The sequence below is a fragment of the Canis lupus genome, chromosome 8, assembly GCF_048164855.1.
Source record: "Canis lupus baileyi chromosome 8, mCanLup2.hap1, whole genome shotgun sequence".
Taxonomy (NCBI): domain Eukaryota; kingdom Metazoa; phylum Chordata; class Mammalia; order Carnivora; family Canidae; genus Canis; species Canis lupus.
Window position 1 is genome coordinate 34,027,476 of NC_132845.1, and position 18,448 is coordinate 34,045,923.

Sequence of the window (18,448 nt, forward strand, 5' to 3'; positions counted from 1 at the left end):
TGTCATGTACATACGGAAGTGTTCTCATCCCAGCAGCAGCCTGCTTCCCTAAAAACATCAGGCAGTAAGATATGGAAGCAACCTCAACATCCATAGATAGATGAATGGGTGAAGAAGATATGGCATATATACAATGGACTATATTCAGCCATAAAAAAGAATATCTTGCCATTTGTGACAACACGAATGGACCCAGAGGGTATTGTGCTAAGTGAAATTAGTCAGACAGAGAAAGACAAATACCATATGATTTAACTTATATGTGGGATCTAAAAAAAAGAAGAAAGGAAGGAAGGAAGGAAGGAAGGAAGGAAGGAAGGAAGGAAGGAAGGAGAAGAAGAAGAAGAAGAAGAAGAAGAAGAAGAAGAAGAAGAAGAAGAAGAAGAAAAAGAAAGAAAGAAAGAAAGAAAGAAAGAAAGAAAGAAAGAAAGAAAGAAACAAGAAAAGCAGAATCAGAGCTATAAATACAGAGAACAAACTGATGGTTGCCAGAGAGACAGAGGGTGGGGGAGGAGCAAAATAGATAAAGCAGATTAAGAGGTACAAACTTCCAGTAATAAAATAAATAAGTTACAAAGATGAAAAGAGACAGCTTAGGGAATACAGTCAGCGGTACTATAATAGCATTGTATGGTGACAGATGGCAGCTACATTTATTATGGTACACACTGAGTAATGTATAAAATTGTCAAATCAGTATGTTGTATACCTGAAACTAATATAACATTGTATATATTTTTTTAAAAAGTCAGGCAGATCAGGGGCTCTGAATCATACGCACTCTGCTATTCTCACAGCTGTGAGATTAATGTGTAGTGTAAGAAGTGGGCTCTCCGCTCTGTCTCTCCTCCTCTTCCTGGGGAGATTGTGGGGAGATTAGAGAGACCACTGATGAAGTGTGTGGGGACTCTACATGCTCAACAAGTAGGAGTTTTTCCTTTCCTGACAAAGGGGACCTAATCTTTGGGCTTAGGGTTCTCCCTTTGATTCAGTCTATCCTAATGACAGTATAATCGAATCAAAAGTTTTTTAAAGGCTTTTAAGCCACTCATTTTCTTTTTTTCCAAACCCAAGAATTTCTGTCTCTGTGGGTTGGGATATACCACCTTCCCTGCACATGGGGGTGTTCACCAACCTGGAAGCTCTTAGAACCCTGTACTTTTGGGATTTTTATGGAGGTTTCATCATGTATGCATGATTGATTATTCATTCTATTTCTAGCCCCTTCCTCTCTCTGAAGGATGGGGATGAGGCTGAAAGTTCCAAGTTTCTAATTATGGCTTAGTCTTTCTAGTGAACAACTCCCATCCAAGAGGCCACCATGAAGAGTCACCTCATTAGAATGAAAGATATTCCCATCACCCAAGAAATCCCTAGGGATTTAGGATTTCTGTAATAGACATTCCCATCACTTAGGAAATTGTGATGTTGTATCAGGAACTGGGGTCAATGACCAAATATTAGTAGGATCTGGGGGCAGAGACAAATATATGTATTTCTTATTATTTCACACTATAGTATTCATCAAATAAGCAACTTTTAAAACTGAATTAGAAAGCAATCTTAATGGGCAACCCTGGTGGCTTAGCACTGCCTTCCGTCCAGGGCGTGATCCTAGAGTCCTGGGATCAAGTCCCACATTGGGCTCCCTACGTGGAGCCTGCTTGTCCCTTTGCCTATGTCTCTGTGTCTCTCCTGAATGAATAAATAAAATCTTTAAATAAATAAATAAATAAATAAATAAATAAATAAATGAGTTACCTTTAAAAAAAACGTAATCTTAAGTTGTTTTAAGATAAAAAATACAAATATCCATTCTAAAACGGTAATCTCTTATGTATTTCCTTTACTTCCATGTGTTTTTTAATAGAAGTATGGTTGACGCACAATGTTCCATTAGTTTCAGGTGTACAATATAGTGTTCAAGACAACATTATTACCAAACCATTGAATATATACCCTATGCTGTGTCTTACATTCCTGTGACTTATTCATTCCAAAACTGGAAGTCTGTACCCCCTACTTTCCTTCATTCACTTTACCCATCCTTCCCCTCCACTCCCCTCTGGAAACCATCAGATTGTTCTCTGTATTTATGGCTCTGTTTCTACTTGTTTTGTTTATTTGCTCATTTTTGTTTGTTTGTTTTTTAGATTCTACATATAAGTGAAATCATAAAGCAGTTTTCTTTCTCTGTCTGACTCATTTTATCTAGCATTATACACTCTAGGTCCATTTACATTGTTACAAATGGGAAGAGCTGGATCCCTGGGTGGCGCAGCGGTTTAGCGCCTGCCTTTGGCCCAGGGCGTGATCCTGGAGACCCGGGATCGAATCCCATGTCGGGCTCCCGGTGCATGGAGCCTGCTTCTCCCACTGCCTGTGTCTCTGCCTCTCTCTCTGTCTCTCTGTGTGACTATCATAAATAAATAAAAATTAAAAAAAAAAATTAAAAAAAAAAAACAAATGGGAAGAGCTTGTTCTTTTTTTATGGCTGAGTAATATTACACTGAATATTTATACCTTTTCTTTTTTACTCATTCATCTGTCAATGGACACTTAGGCTGCTTCCATATCTTGGCTATTACAAATAACGTAATAAACATAAAGGTGCATATATTTCTTGAATTAGGGTTTGGGTTTTCTCTGGATAAATATCTAGTAGATAAGCCTCTCATTTTCTTCTGACATTTTTATACAAACTAGCATTATACTTTAAATATAATATATAGCAGTCAAATTAGCCCAGACTTGACCAGTTATCTCAAAACGTGAGCACACTTAGGTTAAACAAATGTACACTCAACTGGCAAAAGAAAGCCACCATTTGCAAAACAAATATCTTGATGTCCTTTAACTTGAAAGGACAGAAAACGAACTGTTTTTAGGAGTAAAAAGAACTGAGATGTAAGAGATGGTTTATCTAGGGTCACAGGAGTCACCTTCAGAGCTCTGAATCAGACCTCCATATTCATATCTGCTGCTGCCTTTGCCCAAATCCATCAGTTTCTCATCTAGCAAATAACTTTCTTTTTTTGCAAATAACTTTCATATGACCTCAGAGCTCCAAAATTTGGGCACATAAACCCTCACTTCAACATATCAAAATGGATGGATCTCATAGACAGTCCCCTCAGGACCCTGCCCTCAACCTGGGAAAATGGACTAATCTGAAAAATCGAGCATGAGGCCACAATAGTGCTAAGGGCTTTTCTTCCCCTCCAGTATTTGAGTGCACTTCAGTTTGGTCAACTCAGGGCCCTTCTACATTCAATTGCTTCTATCTGGAATAATTCCCATTCCCCCAGCCTGGACACTTCACTTTATCCTCTAGATCTCCTTTAGATGTCATTACCTTCTGGAAGTCTACCCAGACTCCTCAAGTCTGGGTCAGATCCTGAGTGATCCCCTAATGTACTGGTTTAAATCTTTTATAGCATTACACAGTATTCCCTATTGTACCTGCCTTTTACCTGTCCAGATTAACGCTGTCTAATGAAAGATTCTTCAATGATGGAAATCTTTTAAACTGCACTGTCCAACACAGTAGCTGCCAGCCACATATGGCTATTGGAACACCTGAAATGTGGCTAGTATGGCTGAGTAAAAAAAGTTTAACTTATTTAAATTTACTTAGTTACATGTATAATACCATGCATGGGTTAGTGGCTGCCATACTGGACTACATAGGTTTAGACCTTATGTTTCTTAATTATAAGGGCTATGTTTTGTTTGCCTTTAAACAAAAGGCAATCACTAGGTACTGGGTAAATATTTGTAGAATGAATGAATTTAGAAAAAAAAAAACCTCTGCATTTGATTTCATTTTTTATTTTTATTATTATTATTATTATTTTGTCTCACCAAAAGAGCTTTCATAGTGGGACCTCTAAGGCCAGGTAGAAAGAAAAGTGATGCCTTGACTAACAAGGAGGAAGCTCTTTTTTCCTTTTAAAAGATTTTATTTATTTGAGAGACAGAGAGACCAGGAGTATGAGATAGGGGGAGAAGAAGAGGGAGAAACAGACTCCCCACTGAGCAGGGAGCCTGATGCAGGGCTCAATTCTAGGATCCCAGGATCATGATCTGAACCAAAGGCAGCCACTTAACCGACTGAGCCCCCAGGCACCCCAAGGAGGAAGATATTAAAGGGCAAATGAGATTGTCACCCAGGGGCACCGCTAGGCAAAATTGTGAAGAATGAAGGTGCCATTGGTGCCTCCCTCTTCCTCTTTCAGGACCCTTTACCCTTCTGGCAAGGTGTCTCACCTTGAGCCCTTGGTCTCCCAAGGCCAGTCCACTGCCTCCTGCCTCCCCAAGGCCTTACTCAGATACATCTCAGTGTCAGGGAGACTATTTGGTTGCAACAAGCAGACACTAACTCTGGCTTGTGTAGTCAAAAACAAAGAAAAAACAACTAGAAGAAAATGGGTTAATTCATGTAACTGAAGGAGAATTGGAGTTTTGGGCTTCAGACTGCGTAGAAACTAGAGCAACTCTGGGAATCTGAGTGGTGGGATATAATGGAGGATGCTGTTCTTGGGATGATGGGATCCAACTGTTTCTTTGCATCTCTCCCGGGATTCAAATCTAGGAGTATATATTGGACAGGGAAGTATAGACACCTTCGCTGAGGTTGTCAGACATAAATCCAAAGAGAGTCAGGGGTTCCCACTAAGAAAAATCAGAGTGCTCAAACTAGAATAGATACTGGCAGGCAAAAATAATAGATATCCATGGTGACTTCCATTGTGATTAGTGCTCCATAACAATGTGCTTCCAGATCTTTCCTTTTCTGTTTCATCTTCATCTCACCCTCCAGCCTGGCCCACCCAAAAGGAAGACCCAAACATCCAGTATCTCAATTCCCCTTAGTTCATGGAAAACTTGCTGTTCAATTCTTTGACAAACTTGTTTTTTTTTTCTCCTAGAATACTTAGGGTTAAAAATTAAACTAATTTAAAAATTAAATTAGTCAATGGTATTGTAATAGCATCGTATGGTGACAGATGGTAGCTATACGTATGGTGAGCATAGCATAACCTTTAGAGAAGTTGAATCACTATGTTGTACACCTGAAACTAATACAAATGTGTGACAATTATACCCAAATAAAAAAAATGTTTAAGGATCATTTTCCCCCAAATATTTATTTATTTTAGAGAGAGAGCATGCAAGGAGGGTGAGCAGTAGAAGGAGAAAGAATCATAACATAATCCACACTAAGTGCAGAACCTGATGTGGGGCTTGAACAACCACGACCCTGAGATCATGACCTGAGCCTTAAGTCAGGTGCTTAATTGAATGCTCCTCCCAGGCGCCCCTCAAATAAGAAGTTTTAAAAAGATTAATTAGCATTCTACCCACACTAACATTACTATCATTTCTGAAAATGATCCTCCTTAAAACTCAAAGAGTGATGGAAGAGTATCAGCCACTGTGCAGAGCAAGGTGAGTAAAGATATGCAGATAGACGGGCTCTCAGACCTTTCCTTCAAGTCAAGTACTTGGCCTACAAAGAGATTTCATCCCATTTCTTAGCTTCTTCATCTCCTTACTCTAAGGAGGAAAAAAAATTATATGCAACTACTTCATAAGGATAATAGCTACAAATACCAACTACAATGTTTGCTACAGCACATAGTCAATAAATACAAGGTTCTACACTTGCACCTAAATATTGGTAATCCAGTGGTGAGAATGGTTGGTCAGCTTAGGTGTCCATCACCAGCAGAGAGGGCTGAGAAGATTTAAGAAAAAAATCCAAGTAGAGAGTGACATATGAGAAACCAGAACAACTCTGGCCAAGTCCCTGGTCTCTGTTTTATCAGGCAGAAATACTCTACACATCTTTTGAGGTCTGGAGCCCTTAAAGTTGAGAAATGCCCAAAATAAACAGCACCTGCAGCCAAAAAAGATCATCCTTACAAAGGCATCCACCCAGGTTTCTGCTGAAAGTTGGGAGTCCATTCCCAGTAGAAAACAGTTCTCCATGCTATGACCAAGGTGATGGCTAATAATTAACAACCAGCTTCTTTTTTTTTTTTTCCAGTTCAGCTTCTGACCTTACCATCCTCACTAGGGAATAGAGGAGCAGCAGGAAAGGAAATGCTAGCAGAAGCCAATGATAAAAACGCACCAGGCCATCAGATTTCCTTACACATTCCCTGAAGATAATCATAACCCAGTTGCTTAATCTCTGGCTGGGTGGCTGGCCTATCTCTCCTACCCACAATTGTTCCAGCTGTCAATTATGGCCAGTGACTCACCACTGCAGAGAGATAAGCATCCTGCTACAGAGACAAACCCAAGTGTCATCCTGGGAATGCTTATCATTTTTTTCTCACACCACAAATGTTCCACTCAGCTTTTTTCCATCTGGCATTTCAGCACCTGAAAAGTTTCAAACTTGGAGTGCAATCCACATCAAGCTTCTGAGAGCTTTGAATCTCTCTGGAGGCTTCTGATTTTTATAGTGCTACAGGAAAATCACCATGAAGACCAGTGATCACTACACCATAGCCAACAATGTCTGCTATGGTGGGGATGCACACAGTGGTATCCAGCATTATAATGTAGTAAGGAGAGATGAAGAAAATTAATAAAACTACCTAGCAAATGAGTATTAAATGAACGATATCTCATATGCTATAGAAACTTAAACAACAGGCAGGCAACAAAAGGAGTAAGAATATGACATACATTGAAACATACTTTGGCATGGGTGACCTAAAAAAAAAATCACAATGAGTGAAAGAAGCCAGCCACAAAGAATCACACATTGGATGGTTTCATTTATATGAAATGTCCAGAAAAGCAAATCCATAGAAACAGAAACTAATTAGTGGTTTCTGGGGCCTGAGGAGAAAGGGGAAATGGAGACTGATTGCTAATGGGTATGGGTCTCTCTCAGGAGGAAAGGAAAGTATTCTAAAATTAGATTGTAGTGATGGTTGTGATTATACTAAAAAACATCAACTTGTACATTTTGTTTTATTTTTTTAAAAACTTATTTATTTATTCACTTATTTGAGAGAGAGAGAGAGAGAGATAGCATGAATGCCGAGAGGGGCAGAGGGAGGGAATCTCAAGCAGACTCTCTAAGTGCAGAGCCAGACTCGGGGCTCAACGTCAGGACCCTGAGGTCATGACCTGAGCTGAAATCAAGTCAGATTCTCTTCCTATTGAGCCACCCAGGCATCCCAACTTGTACACTTTAAATGGATGAATGATATGATGTGTGAAATACCTATCAACAAAGCAGTCTAAAAATATATTCTGGGAAGTTTTTAAAAAGTAAATAAACATTTGCTAATTCCAGTTGTTTTGTACTATTTGTTCATTATCCTAAAAATCAAACTGCTGGGAAAAGTCAAATTAATCACAATTTTATTTTATATTCTCTTAAGCAATATAAAATATTCCCAAGGAAGGGTCTTGAGGGCGGCCCACCATCTTTGAGCACCCCATAACAGCTGTCAGTGCTGTAAGCTGCCCCTTCCCACCCATAAAACTCATTTTCTTCATTTTCTCACCAACTTATCCAAGAAATTAAGTGCTTGTAAAGCATTAGGTCCTGAGGAGATAGTGTTGAATGAGAGATAAAGTCCCTGGCCAAGCTGAGCCTTAATTTCAGTAAAAGAGAGGTGAACAGAAGCAAAAAGCATGTCAAACAGTCCCTCAGAATCTGAGGTGTGGCCAGCAGTGTCCTGAGCATATCAGGAAAGATTTTAGCATGAAGATATTCGGTAAGCCCATGAGTTGGGTTTTGGTCATCCACTGTTGTCTTCTGCTACAGATTGAATGTTTATGGTCCCCACCCTCCACCCCCTGCCGCCCATGCCAAATCCACGTTGAAACCCTAATTCTCAATCTGGTCATATCTGGAGATTGGGCCTTTGGGGAGTAACGAGATCTGGAGGATGGAGCCCTCATGAATGAAAATAGTGTCTTTGTAAGAAGAGACACAAGAGAGAGCTTGCTTTCTCTTTCTCTGCTCTCTGCCATGTGAGAACACAGCAAGAAGATGGCCATCTACAAGCCAGGAAGACAGTCCTCAGCAGAACTTGACCATGCTGGCACCCTGATCTTGGACTTCTGGATTCCAGAACTGTGAGAAATGAATTTCTGTTGTTTAAGCCACTCAGTCTATGGTAATTGTGTTGTAGCAGCCCACGAAGACCAAGGCATCCTCCCTGTGTAATGAGGAGCTCAGGTATTCCAGGGACCAAGCAGAGTTGAGAGAAGAAATGGGTGTATAGGTGCAGTGCAGAAGCCCAGGGGAAGCATGTAGGAGTCAAAAAAGGGGGTCCATGAGCCTCCTTGAGAATTGGAACCAGGGCTTTCAAACTGAGTGAAAATGAATCAAGGTAGTGAGAGGGAGGAAAGCCAAAATAACTAAATCTCCCCAGTAGTCCTGTTAAACCCATAACAGTCTTACCCACGGAATCACTTTCCTCATCAGTAAAATAGGTGTAATGATAGCCCCTTGGGAACACCTTGTTGGGAAGAGTCAATGACATCAAGCACATGTAGATATCTATCAGAATTACATGCAGAAAACATGTTTAAAAAATTCAATACATTTTAGGTTTTTTATTTAAAATATTTTATTATGTGTTCTATATTAATTATAAGGTATTATTTAATTACATAAGAATGAAGCCAATAGCTTCAACTTTTTTCTCCCAAAAATGTACGAGTAGACTGCCACTTCTTACTTTCATTCCTCATCTCCTGGTAAATATGTCATTCAATTGCTTTTCAAAGTATTGCTTATCATCTCTGTATATTTACTGATGTGTAAGTATGCTGTCACAGTAGTGTGCTAGATAGACTGTTATAGGGGCCATGATATCAGAGTATGATAAACTATTTACTAAGTAGAAGAAACTGAATAAAGCAAAGACAGATCTCTGACTTATCTTGATAGGATTTCACAGCCCTGAGAGAACAATGAAGACCATGGGGGAATTCAGGGGTCTTTCAAAGACCTCAGGCATTGTTCTAGGCTGAGGGTAAATCCTGCCCTTTCAAAGAGTAAAGAAGGAGTAGGGGATGCTATTTTGGATAGGTGGTCAGGGAAAGGTCTGAGATGGCAATATTTGAGTTGAGATCTGAATGCTAGGAGGTATTTTGGTTATCAGGGGAAAGCTTCCAGGCACAGGGAATGCAGGTGTAAAGACCTGAGGCCAACATGAACTTGGGTGGTGGGGGACAGCAGAAGTGCCCACAGGGCTGGAGCACAGTGTGGTGACAAAAGAGATTAGAGAAGCAGCCAGAGGTCAGAATTTAAATGCCCAGGGTCAGTTCACTGCAGAAAACCTGACTTTAAGGGTAGGTAGAGTTGTGGATAGGTTGGTAGAGTGCTAGTGGAAATACACAGAAAATTGGCCTGGGGAAAGTGAAAAGGAGCAAAGTGAAATAGGACTGCAGGGGAAAAGAGGTGAGAAAGAGTGTAATCTCCTCCTCCTCAGATGGCAATCTCCTGGCCCGATTTTTCTCTCTCCCCAGAGGTCTATAACTTCACCTTGTTGATCATTTAGCCTGGATCTTGAAACATGTACATTTATTTCTCTTTAACTATGAAGACCCTTGAATTTGAAGGGAACCTTAAGCTACATAAATATACTTTCCTCTTAACTTGATAGAGTCTTTGGCTCAGGCTCAGCTCTAGGGGAACCCAAGTAAAGACCACATGAAAAGTGCTCTGCACAGTGCCTGGCACATGGTAAATCCGATATAAGAGCTAGCTATTATTTTTACAAAGGAGTAACTATGATAATGGGCCATGAAACTTCAGATGGGTTAGGTGAGAAGTGAAGAAATGATAGAGATGCTAGAAAGTAAAAACATTATTGGGCCAGTGGATTGGAGGTTGCATAAGGTGATGGGCTGGGGCATGAGTAGGGGTAACAGAGCAAGTGAGCTGAAAGGAGGTGGTCAGAGAGTGAGACTCCTGAAATCAAAATTTCATGGTAGTATAGTTATTGATGGTAACATAATCTAGAATATGACCACGGAAATGGATGGCTGAGGTGAGACAGAGAAAAAAATTAGAGGCAAGGAGGTCAGGGGCTGAGAGGCCAGGGTATCTTATGTACATACGAATTAGTCAGCTATTATGGCAACTGTGTCATATAATAAACCATCCCAAAACTCGATGATGTGTACCACTACTGAATATTTAGTGTCATGTTCACAGGTCTGCGAAAACAGTTGGCTAATGTAAGCTGGGCCTGGCTGGGTAGTGTGTTGGGTTTGGTTCAGGTCTGCTGCAAAGGGACTAGCAACTTGGGGTATGTTCATCTCATGCAGCCCACCATGGTGAGAGCCCAGCCAAAGCCCAGCCAAAGCCATATGCACCATGTCCTCTCACATTACACTGGTGGAGACAAGTCATGTGGTGCCAAAACACCCAGCTCAATAGTTTAGGGAAAAGGGTGGATGTTTGCCGGATGATCGATGTTGCAGTCACCAAGGATGATGACATGAGTCATTCTGAGGAGGAGGACAGTAAACTAGGATTAAGGTCATCCAAGCTTGCATTGAATAAGAGGACTCGTAGGAATAATTGAGCACAATTTCCCTTCCCCCACAGCCCATTTGAACACATTTCGTGGACCTGGATTGTTCCTTACCTCTTTATGAAATCTTAGGCACATATTTTTCTGTTATCATTTGATAATATTAAGCCCTCTATTTGCTTTTAATTGGAGAAAGTCTGATTTTCAGTCATCAATAGGTCCAATTCTGTGTAATAACCAAAACTTCAGATTTCATTCAAAATCCAAGTTTCCTTCCTTCTGATTTAGACCTGTGGAGGGTGGGAAGTCTGAGGTGAGAAAAGGGAGGTGGGGTTGGCTCCCTTAGTTCTCTGCCTCCCTCTTTTCTCACGTGAATGCTCCGGGCTGGTCCAGGACTGATGTCTGCGAGGACTCTGTCCAGGGGAGAGGACAGAGATGTGCAGGCAAGCAAGGCCTCATGTGACAGACGCTGAGGAGAGCGGCATTGGCTTCCTCTGACAGTGATGGGTGTTTAGAGCCGACTGGCATTGACAGGTGCTCAAAGTTGCCTCTTTCTGGGACACTCCAGTGGTTTCTTCAGAGACATCTCCTCCTCCTCTTATTTCCTGCAATTTCTCACTCTCTGTTCCTTTGGAAAGCTGTTCCTCTTTCAGCACTTGCTTATGAGACCCCTCAAACCTCTAATTTTACTTCACACAGAGTCTCTCTTGGGGTCCCATTGCCTTGCACAGCTAGGCTTCTTGGTCACAGGTACAGCATCAACTCGGTACCCCCAGGGGCTCCAGGGGACAGAGGTCAAGTTCTCTGAGTGATTTCCTTGGCGCTTTTCTTCCCAGGCTTAAAGAGAAGGGACTCATGCCCGCCCCTCCTCCATGGGGAAGCTTGAGACTTCATAGCCACTGTCAGTTCTCTCCAAAGAATTTCTGCCAGTAGTCTCCCACTCCTTTCTTGGAGCTGGATGGTCATCTGACAGTTGCAAACCTGGGTCTCAGCCCTTCTTTATATATCCTGCTTGGGTGACCCTATTCTGTTTGGGGAGCAATGGCATCCACTGTCTTGGGGCCACAGTATAAACTGAGGCAAAAGAGACTCATTTTAATGTCTTGCTCCTCGTGAACACAGGAGAGTGACAAGTCACAAAGGAGTGCAGAGTGGCAGCATGGGTGGAGGTAAGATTTTCCCTCTGCAAAAGCAGTTCTCCAAAAGAGAACTCATTTCCCCCTTGGGAATCCTTTTCCTAGATTCCTAGTTGTTGGATTTCTGCAGGAGGGATGAGAACAGAGCTACGTGAAGTTACAATTGAACCGCCTGGATCAGATCACGTAGGAGGCCATACTATTGTTTCCTAGTGGAAGATTTACCAAAGCGGTTGGGGGCATGGATGGAACTGAAGTCAAGTCAAGACATGGTCACATTTATATTTTCAAGTGATTTTCCTGGCTCAAGTGTGGTAGGATTGGGGAATTACCAAGAGGTAGAGAACCGGACTTCATCATTCCATGTGCTTCGAGAACATAAACATAATGATATTTATAAAGTAACTATGAAAGAAGACAGAGCCGTGGGATACTCGAATTTTCAATCATTCAGATTACATTTGCAAAAGAGGGTATGATGTCCGGTTTGTCTTTGAACCTTAGTGCCTGGTACAGTGCCTGACCCACGGTGGCAACTCAAGGATGTCTGCGCAATTGAATTGAATTGAACACATGGGATGATCAGCAAACCACAAAAAAGTAAGAGCTCAAGGTGGGATTTCTTAAAATCCTGCTCTGATGAATCGCTCTGTTTGCTCTTTTCTGACCGTGAGACCTATTTGTAGTTTCTCCCTTTGCCTTGGCTGCCGGGGAGCTTAGAGTCAACTAACTATCTTAGCCCCCAAGTCCAGTACGTTTGCTTCCTTCTCTCTTTGAAGGGTCTCAATAGTTCTATCTTATGAGCTCTGTAATGTTGCTTTATACAATCTTGGAAAGAAGGCAGGACACAGATTAAGTCCTAGGCCTGTGTTCTTTGCTGGAGAATGAGGGTGAGCATCGAGGTCTGACTGATGGCCGATTCCTGGGATTGAGGTGGCCGCTTTAAGACAAAGGCAGGGCGACAGGAGACAGAGGTTGTCTTATTTCTGGGAGACCTATCTGGTGCTCTGCTGCAGATCTGTCCCTTCCCACCTCAACCCTGGGGCATCCTGAGAGATGAATAAATGCTTCTCCTCTTAGGGAAACTTGGAGGCAGAAGAACGACAGGAAGACAAATAGAACGTGGGCCAATGCGCAGCGGCCAGTGTGAGGCCTGGCTGCCCTGGGACAGAAGAGAGGTGGGGGAGGGGGGCAGGGAGAAAAGGACCTGCAGTAGCAGCACAGCCCTGGGCCCTTGATGGGATGGGAGGGGACAAAACAGGAAAGAAGGAAGATGGGAGAAGGTGGAGGGGAAAAGATGAGGGAGAAGGTGGAGGGGAGAAGATGAATGGCCACTTACCGAGCACTATTAATTCCTGGAATGAATGCCTCCTTTGTGCCAGGAACTAAGGCTACGATGATAAATAAGACAAAGAATTTTCTGCTTGCAGGCAGTTTACATTCTAGCTGGGGAGGGGGTGGGGGTGCTGTGCAGAAACTCTGAACAAGTTGTTTCAGATTAGAGACCTGATCTAACTCAGTGAGTGAAAAAGAGATGAGTAGGTAGGACCAAAGAAGGAGGAGGAATCGGGTGGAGGCAGAGCTGGAGACCGCGCCCCAAGGAGCACAGGGGGTGCCCCGGAGTGAGGAGGACTGGCAGGGGGGCGGGGGGTGGGGAGGCAGGGGCCGCCCAGGGCCCGGAGGTCAGGGTGAGGGTGTCAACAATACACCAGAAGCCATGGGAGGCCATCAAAGGGTTTGAGCAAGTAATAACCTGGTCACATTTCTGTGTCAGAGGATCACTCCAGGCCTGGGGTGGAGGATGAACTGAAGTGGGTGGGCATGGAGGCAGGGAGACAGAGCTTCTCAGGCCCATCAGGCTTAGTGGGTGGATGAGGGTGGGGGCAGCGGGGCTGGAGGGAATGGTCAGATTCAAGGTAGGCTGGGGAAGGATGGACTACTGATTGTGTGGGGGGGAGGGGGGTGTAGGAGAGGGATGAGGCAAGGAGTCTCAGGTTTCTAGTTGAAGCCTGGGGCAAAGAAGGGTGAGGTCATTTTCTTAGGGAAATCTGGAAGAGAAAGTGAGGAGAGAGGGAAGGGTCATGAGCTGTTTCATACAAGCTGAGTCTGAGGATCCTGTGAAACAGTCAAGTGGACACAGAACATAAAATTGGATGTATGGGGGTGCCTGGGTGGCTCAGTCAGTTAAGTGTCCAAATCCTGATTTCAACTCAAGTCATGATCTCAGTGTCGTGAGATCAAGCCCTGCATTGGAATTTTATCTCTCCCTCTCCCTCTGCCCCCCTCCCTTCCTTGCTCATGAACTCCCCCCCTCACCAAAAAAAAAAAAAAAAAAAAAAGTTTGTATCTCAAAGGAGATTCTGGGCTTGAGATACAGTAGTTTGGGGAATTGTTGGACCATAGAAAATAAATGAAAGATTTAGGATTGAATAAATTCACGTAGGGAGTGTCCTTGAAAAGGGTCTAGAACAAAACCCTGAGAGTCTCTGACTTTTAGTGTCAGGGGAAGGTGGACAATGGATACTGAAAAATAGTTGCCAGAAAGTTTTCAGCTGATGTTTGATCAGGAAACCAGGCGTTACTTTAGATAAGTAGGAAGGTATAGATACAGGAAGTTATCCTGTAACCTCAAAACCTCTCAGAACTTACAGCAAGCAGGAAACGCTGCTCTCAAGTTCATTGCTGTCAGAAAACTAGGAAGTTGCAAGAAATTGCAAAAACTCTTGAGGTGATGCCATTTACCTGCTGCACGGAGGTGCTAATTCTCAAGAGAATGTTGGAGGCTGCTATAAAACCCCCACCTGCCTTCCATTGTTGGAGGAAAAATATCTCCTGTTTCTCCTCTGCCTTCGAAATCCTGCACAGATGATTGAGTAGGTCCCATTGGTGGGACAGAAGGCACAACGCTGCTGGCAAGGGATGCCGGGCCGAGCTGCCCAGACTTAGAGTCCCTTATGACCCAGGGAGAGCTCAACGCCAAACAAAAATCAAAACAAGGGCAAACACAGCAGCAGGGAGACCAACAAAAATAGCAGTAAAAGTAACAGAATCCAGCCGAGGTAGGAAAGGATAGTGTCTTCAAAGCTCCAGAAAGAGTGTTTCAAAGAGTGAACTTTGCTCCTCTGGCCTTTCCAAATGTTCCCTAAGTATCCAGTCTCCTGCCTTCAACTCCTTACTCTTTGAAACATCCAGAGCGATTTCTATTTTCCTGACAAAAACTCCCTCTCGGACAACTGCATCTCTTTTGCTGTTCTCCCTCCTCTCCACATAACATGGTTGTTACTGTTTTGCAGAAGAAGAAAGGAAGGAGGAGAGAAATGAAATAATTTGCCCAGGATTAGAAAGCTAGTCCTAGCAAAGTCGACATTTTAATCCAGACTAATCTCAATTCAAATCCCATGCTCTTGCTATCATAGAAATCTTTTGTACACAGAGTGTGGAAAATAAAGACTATGAGAGAGAGAGAGAGAGATGAGGAAGGAGGGAGGAGAGAGGAGGGGGGAGGAAGGGGAGAGAGGGGGACGGAGGAGGAGGGAGAGGAGGAATGGGTATAAAAGAAAAGAGGAAGAGACAACAGCATCAAGAAAAGAGAAGGGGGGATCCCTGGGTGGCTCAGTGGTTTAGCATCTGCCTTCTGCCCAGGGTGTGATCCTGGGGTCCCAGGATCAAGTCCTGCGTCGGGCTCCCTGCATGGAGCCTGCTTCCTCTGCCTGGGTCTCGGCCTCTCTCTCTCTCTCTCTCTGTGTCTCTCATGAATAAATAAATAAAATCTTTAAAAAAAAAAGGGGAGGGGAGGAAGAAGGAAAGATCGAAGTCCTTTCTGTTCTTTCCCCATCCCAAACTTGCTTCTTGTTTCTGTTCTCATTCAACAGCCCCAGGATCACCCTGCATTCCCATTCCAAGCCCACCCACCCCCACCCCCCCACCCCACCCCCCACCCCAACCCCTGCCCAGCCCCAACCCTGCCCTCCTTTCCTTCCTGCCCTCACTTCAGGTCTTCCTCACTTCTCCTCTGAGTGACTGCCGCTTCTCTCCGTTGCAGCCTTGCCCCTGGCCCCCACCCAGTTCATCCTCCGCATCTGGCCAGAGTGATCTCCCAAAGCAGAAAGTTGACCTCATCTATTATCCTCCAAAAGGGTCTCATCATCTTTTGTAAGAAGTTAAAATTTCTTGGCGTGGCCCGTCTTGTCATCTTGTCCGGGCCTGCCTCTCCGTCTTCGCAGCTTCCGTTCCCCACCCCCTACCCCAGGGGCCACCGACACCAGCTCACTCACACTATTCATGCCCCAGTCGTTATTCCTTGGACTCCAAACATCTGCGATCCCGTTCCCTCTGCCTGGAATGTCCTTGCCTTGCCCCTGCCGGTCTGACTGTTACTCCTGCTTCCTTCAGGGCTTTGCTCAGGAGGCTTTTGCTGACTTCTAGAGCTGTGCTGGCTGTGTCTCCCCTCTCCCACTGGCACCTTCTCACCTCTGCTAGAGCCCTCACCACGCTCCATGGTAACTACTGGGTAGCTTTTCTGTTTTTCCACCAAACTGTCAGCTCTTTAAGGCAAGGAATCCTCTCTTTCCCAGCAATAGATATTTTCTATCTCTTTGATATTTCATTAGCAGCTGATTGGGTGGGTGAATGAATGAAGCTGTCTGTAAGGATGGTGCAAGGGGGAAAGGGTATCTGTTCCACAGTGACCCATTGAGGTGAATAAAAATACCCTCATGAGGAGATGGTCAATTCAGTGGGTGAAATCAATGAGGATAATGTGGCATATAAAAAAGAAGTTGACCAAAGGCCAAGAGGCCAAAGAATTAGACTAAAACTCAGACTTATTATTCTTGGCCATCGATCAGCTGCTGACTCCCAAGTAAGGAGGAACTGGTGAAAGCTCAGCTTACATTCTTGCACCCTGTTTATGGTAACATAAGAATATAATGAGCTGCATATGTTTGTTTTGATTGCTTAGTAAATCTGTTTATGATTTTGTTCATGTTGTATAAATTGAATTATTGTGAAGTGATCCAATTTGTCAAAATGCTAAAGTTTAAATCCCTAACTAGGTATTGAAATTAGAAACCACTGACTCCAGATGCATCCTATCAACCCTCTAGTGGGTACATCATAGGCCAGCATAGACTGTTCTAAAGGCAGCTCCTTGCACACCACCTGGTGATTAGAGGAGCAGGTAGGGAGGAGGTAACAACATTTGTATCTGAAAAATAATAGCAGCATTTATTGAGGACTTTCTAGATGCCAGTGGGCTAAATCCTTTCTATTCATCATCTCACTAAAGCTTCATACTGATTATATGGCATTTGTGTTACTACACCCCTTTACTGAGGGAGAAAGAGAGGCTTTGAGGGGTTAAGCAAACTTCCTAAAGTCGGGGAGACACGTGGCAGAGCTATGATTCCCGTCTTTCTGACTCCTACTGCTGTGCTTTCCACCATTCACTGGCTGCACTTGCCTGCCTTTGAAATGACTCCGTCAGGGGTCTCTACAAGGGGCAGCAGAGCTGTTTGACTACGAGAAAAAGAAAGCATGATACAGCGACGTTCCAAGGTCTCATTGACTACTACCATAGGAGAGTCATCTAATGAGAACAGGATTTTGTTTGGCCCAGCAAACTGAAATTCATTCTTCAACATTTAGCTCAGGGCCGTCCACCAAGGGTAGGGCCTTCCTCAGTCCTCTTACATAAAGCTGACTGCTCCCTCCTCTGTTCATACTTCTACATATCTCTAAAAGGAGGCTTTTTAAAAAAATCTTCTGTTGGTAGGGTCTGTATGCCTACTCCTTAATGAAACTTGAGCTTCTGGAAGAAAGGAATGGTGCTTCATTCATCTCCTATCCCCAGCTTCTGTCACGATGCCCAGTACATGCAAACCTAGCAAATGTTTGTAGAATGATTAAATGAGTGAGTTATATAAACAATGAAGGCTGTAGCACGATCTGAGATAAGGGGAAAAAATGAGAATGAGCATCTGCCAGCTTGTGCACACAGGATGTGACCTAGACTTCCTCTGCTTGAAAAGTAATGCTCATACTCTGAGTTGTTGCAGGAACAAAAGAAAGAGAATGGAAGAGACATCGGAAGGCAGAAGCAGGAGTGTTCCCATTCCTGGGGCTCTCCACCGGGGGCTCCTGGCTGGGGTTAGATTAGCACCTTCCAGCTCGGAGACACTGTTGCTACACAGAGGGGCTGGTAGGCACCTTCTAGTTACAAAACACAACAGATAGATTCTGATAACAGGCCTCTAAGCAAAACAACACACACATACTCACTCATAAAATCCAAAACAAAAAGCACAACTCAAGTTGCAAGCTAATTCATTATTTCCATGTTTGCTGCTCTGTCTGTAAATACCTCATAGACAGACGACGTAGTAGGCTTGGAGTCGACTATCTTTTCAGAACCGTACATCATGCCAACTTGGAAAACTCCCAGTCACCCAAAGTGACAAAAACTCTTAAATTAGTCAGGACCTAATTTTAAAAGACAAGGAAACGCTTTCTGGACCCCATGCCTCATGGGTGTGTACTAGAAAAGCCCTTCTGTCATAGTACTTGGCACAGAGACTTGCACTTAAACTGTTTAATGTTACAACTACAATCGTCAGCCATAGACTAAACTCTGGAGAGGAAGATGAATGCTCACTACCTGCTGTCGGCTCTGGCACTAAGAGCTGGCACTGAGCCTCCTTCCCACAAGAAGTGGGAATAAAAACAAACCACTCAGACACTTTTGGCCTTTATGTGGACTTATGAGCATAATCTCTTTTTTTCTCTCTC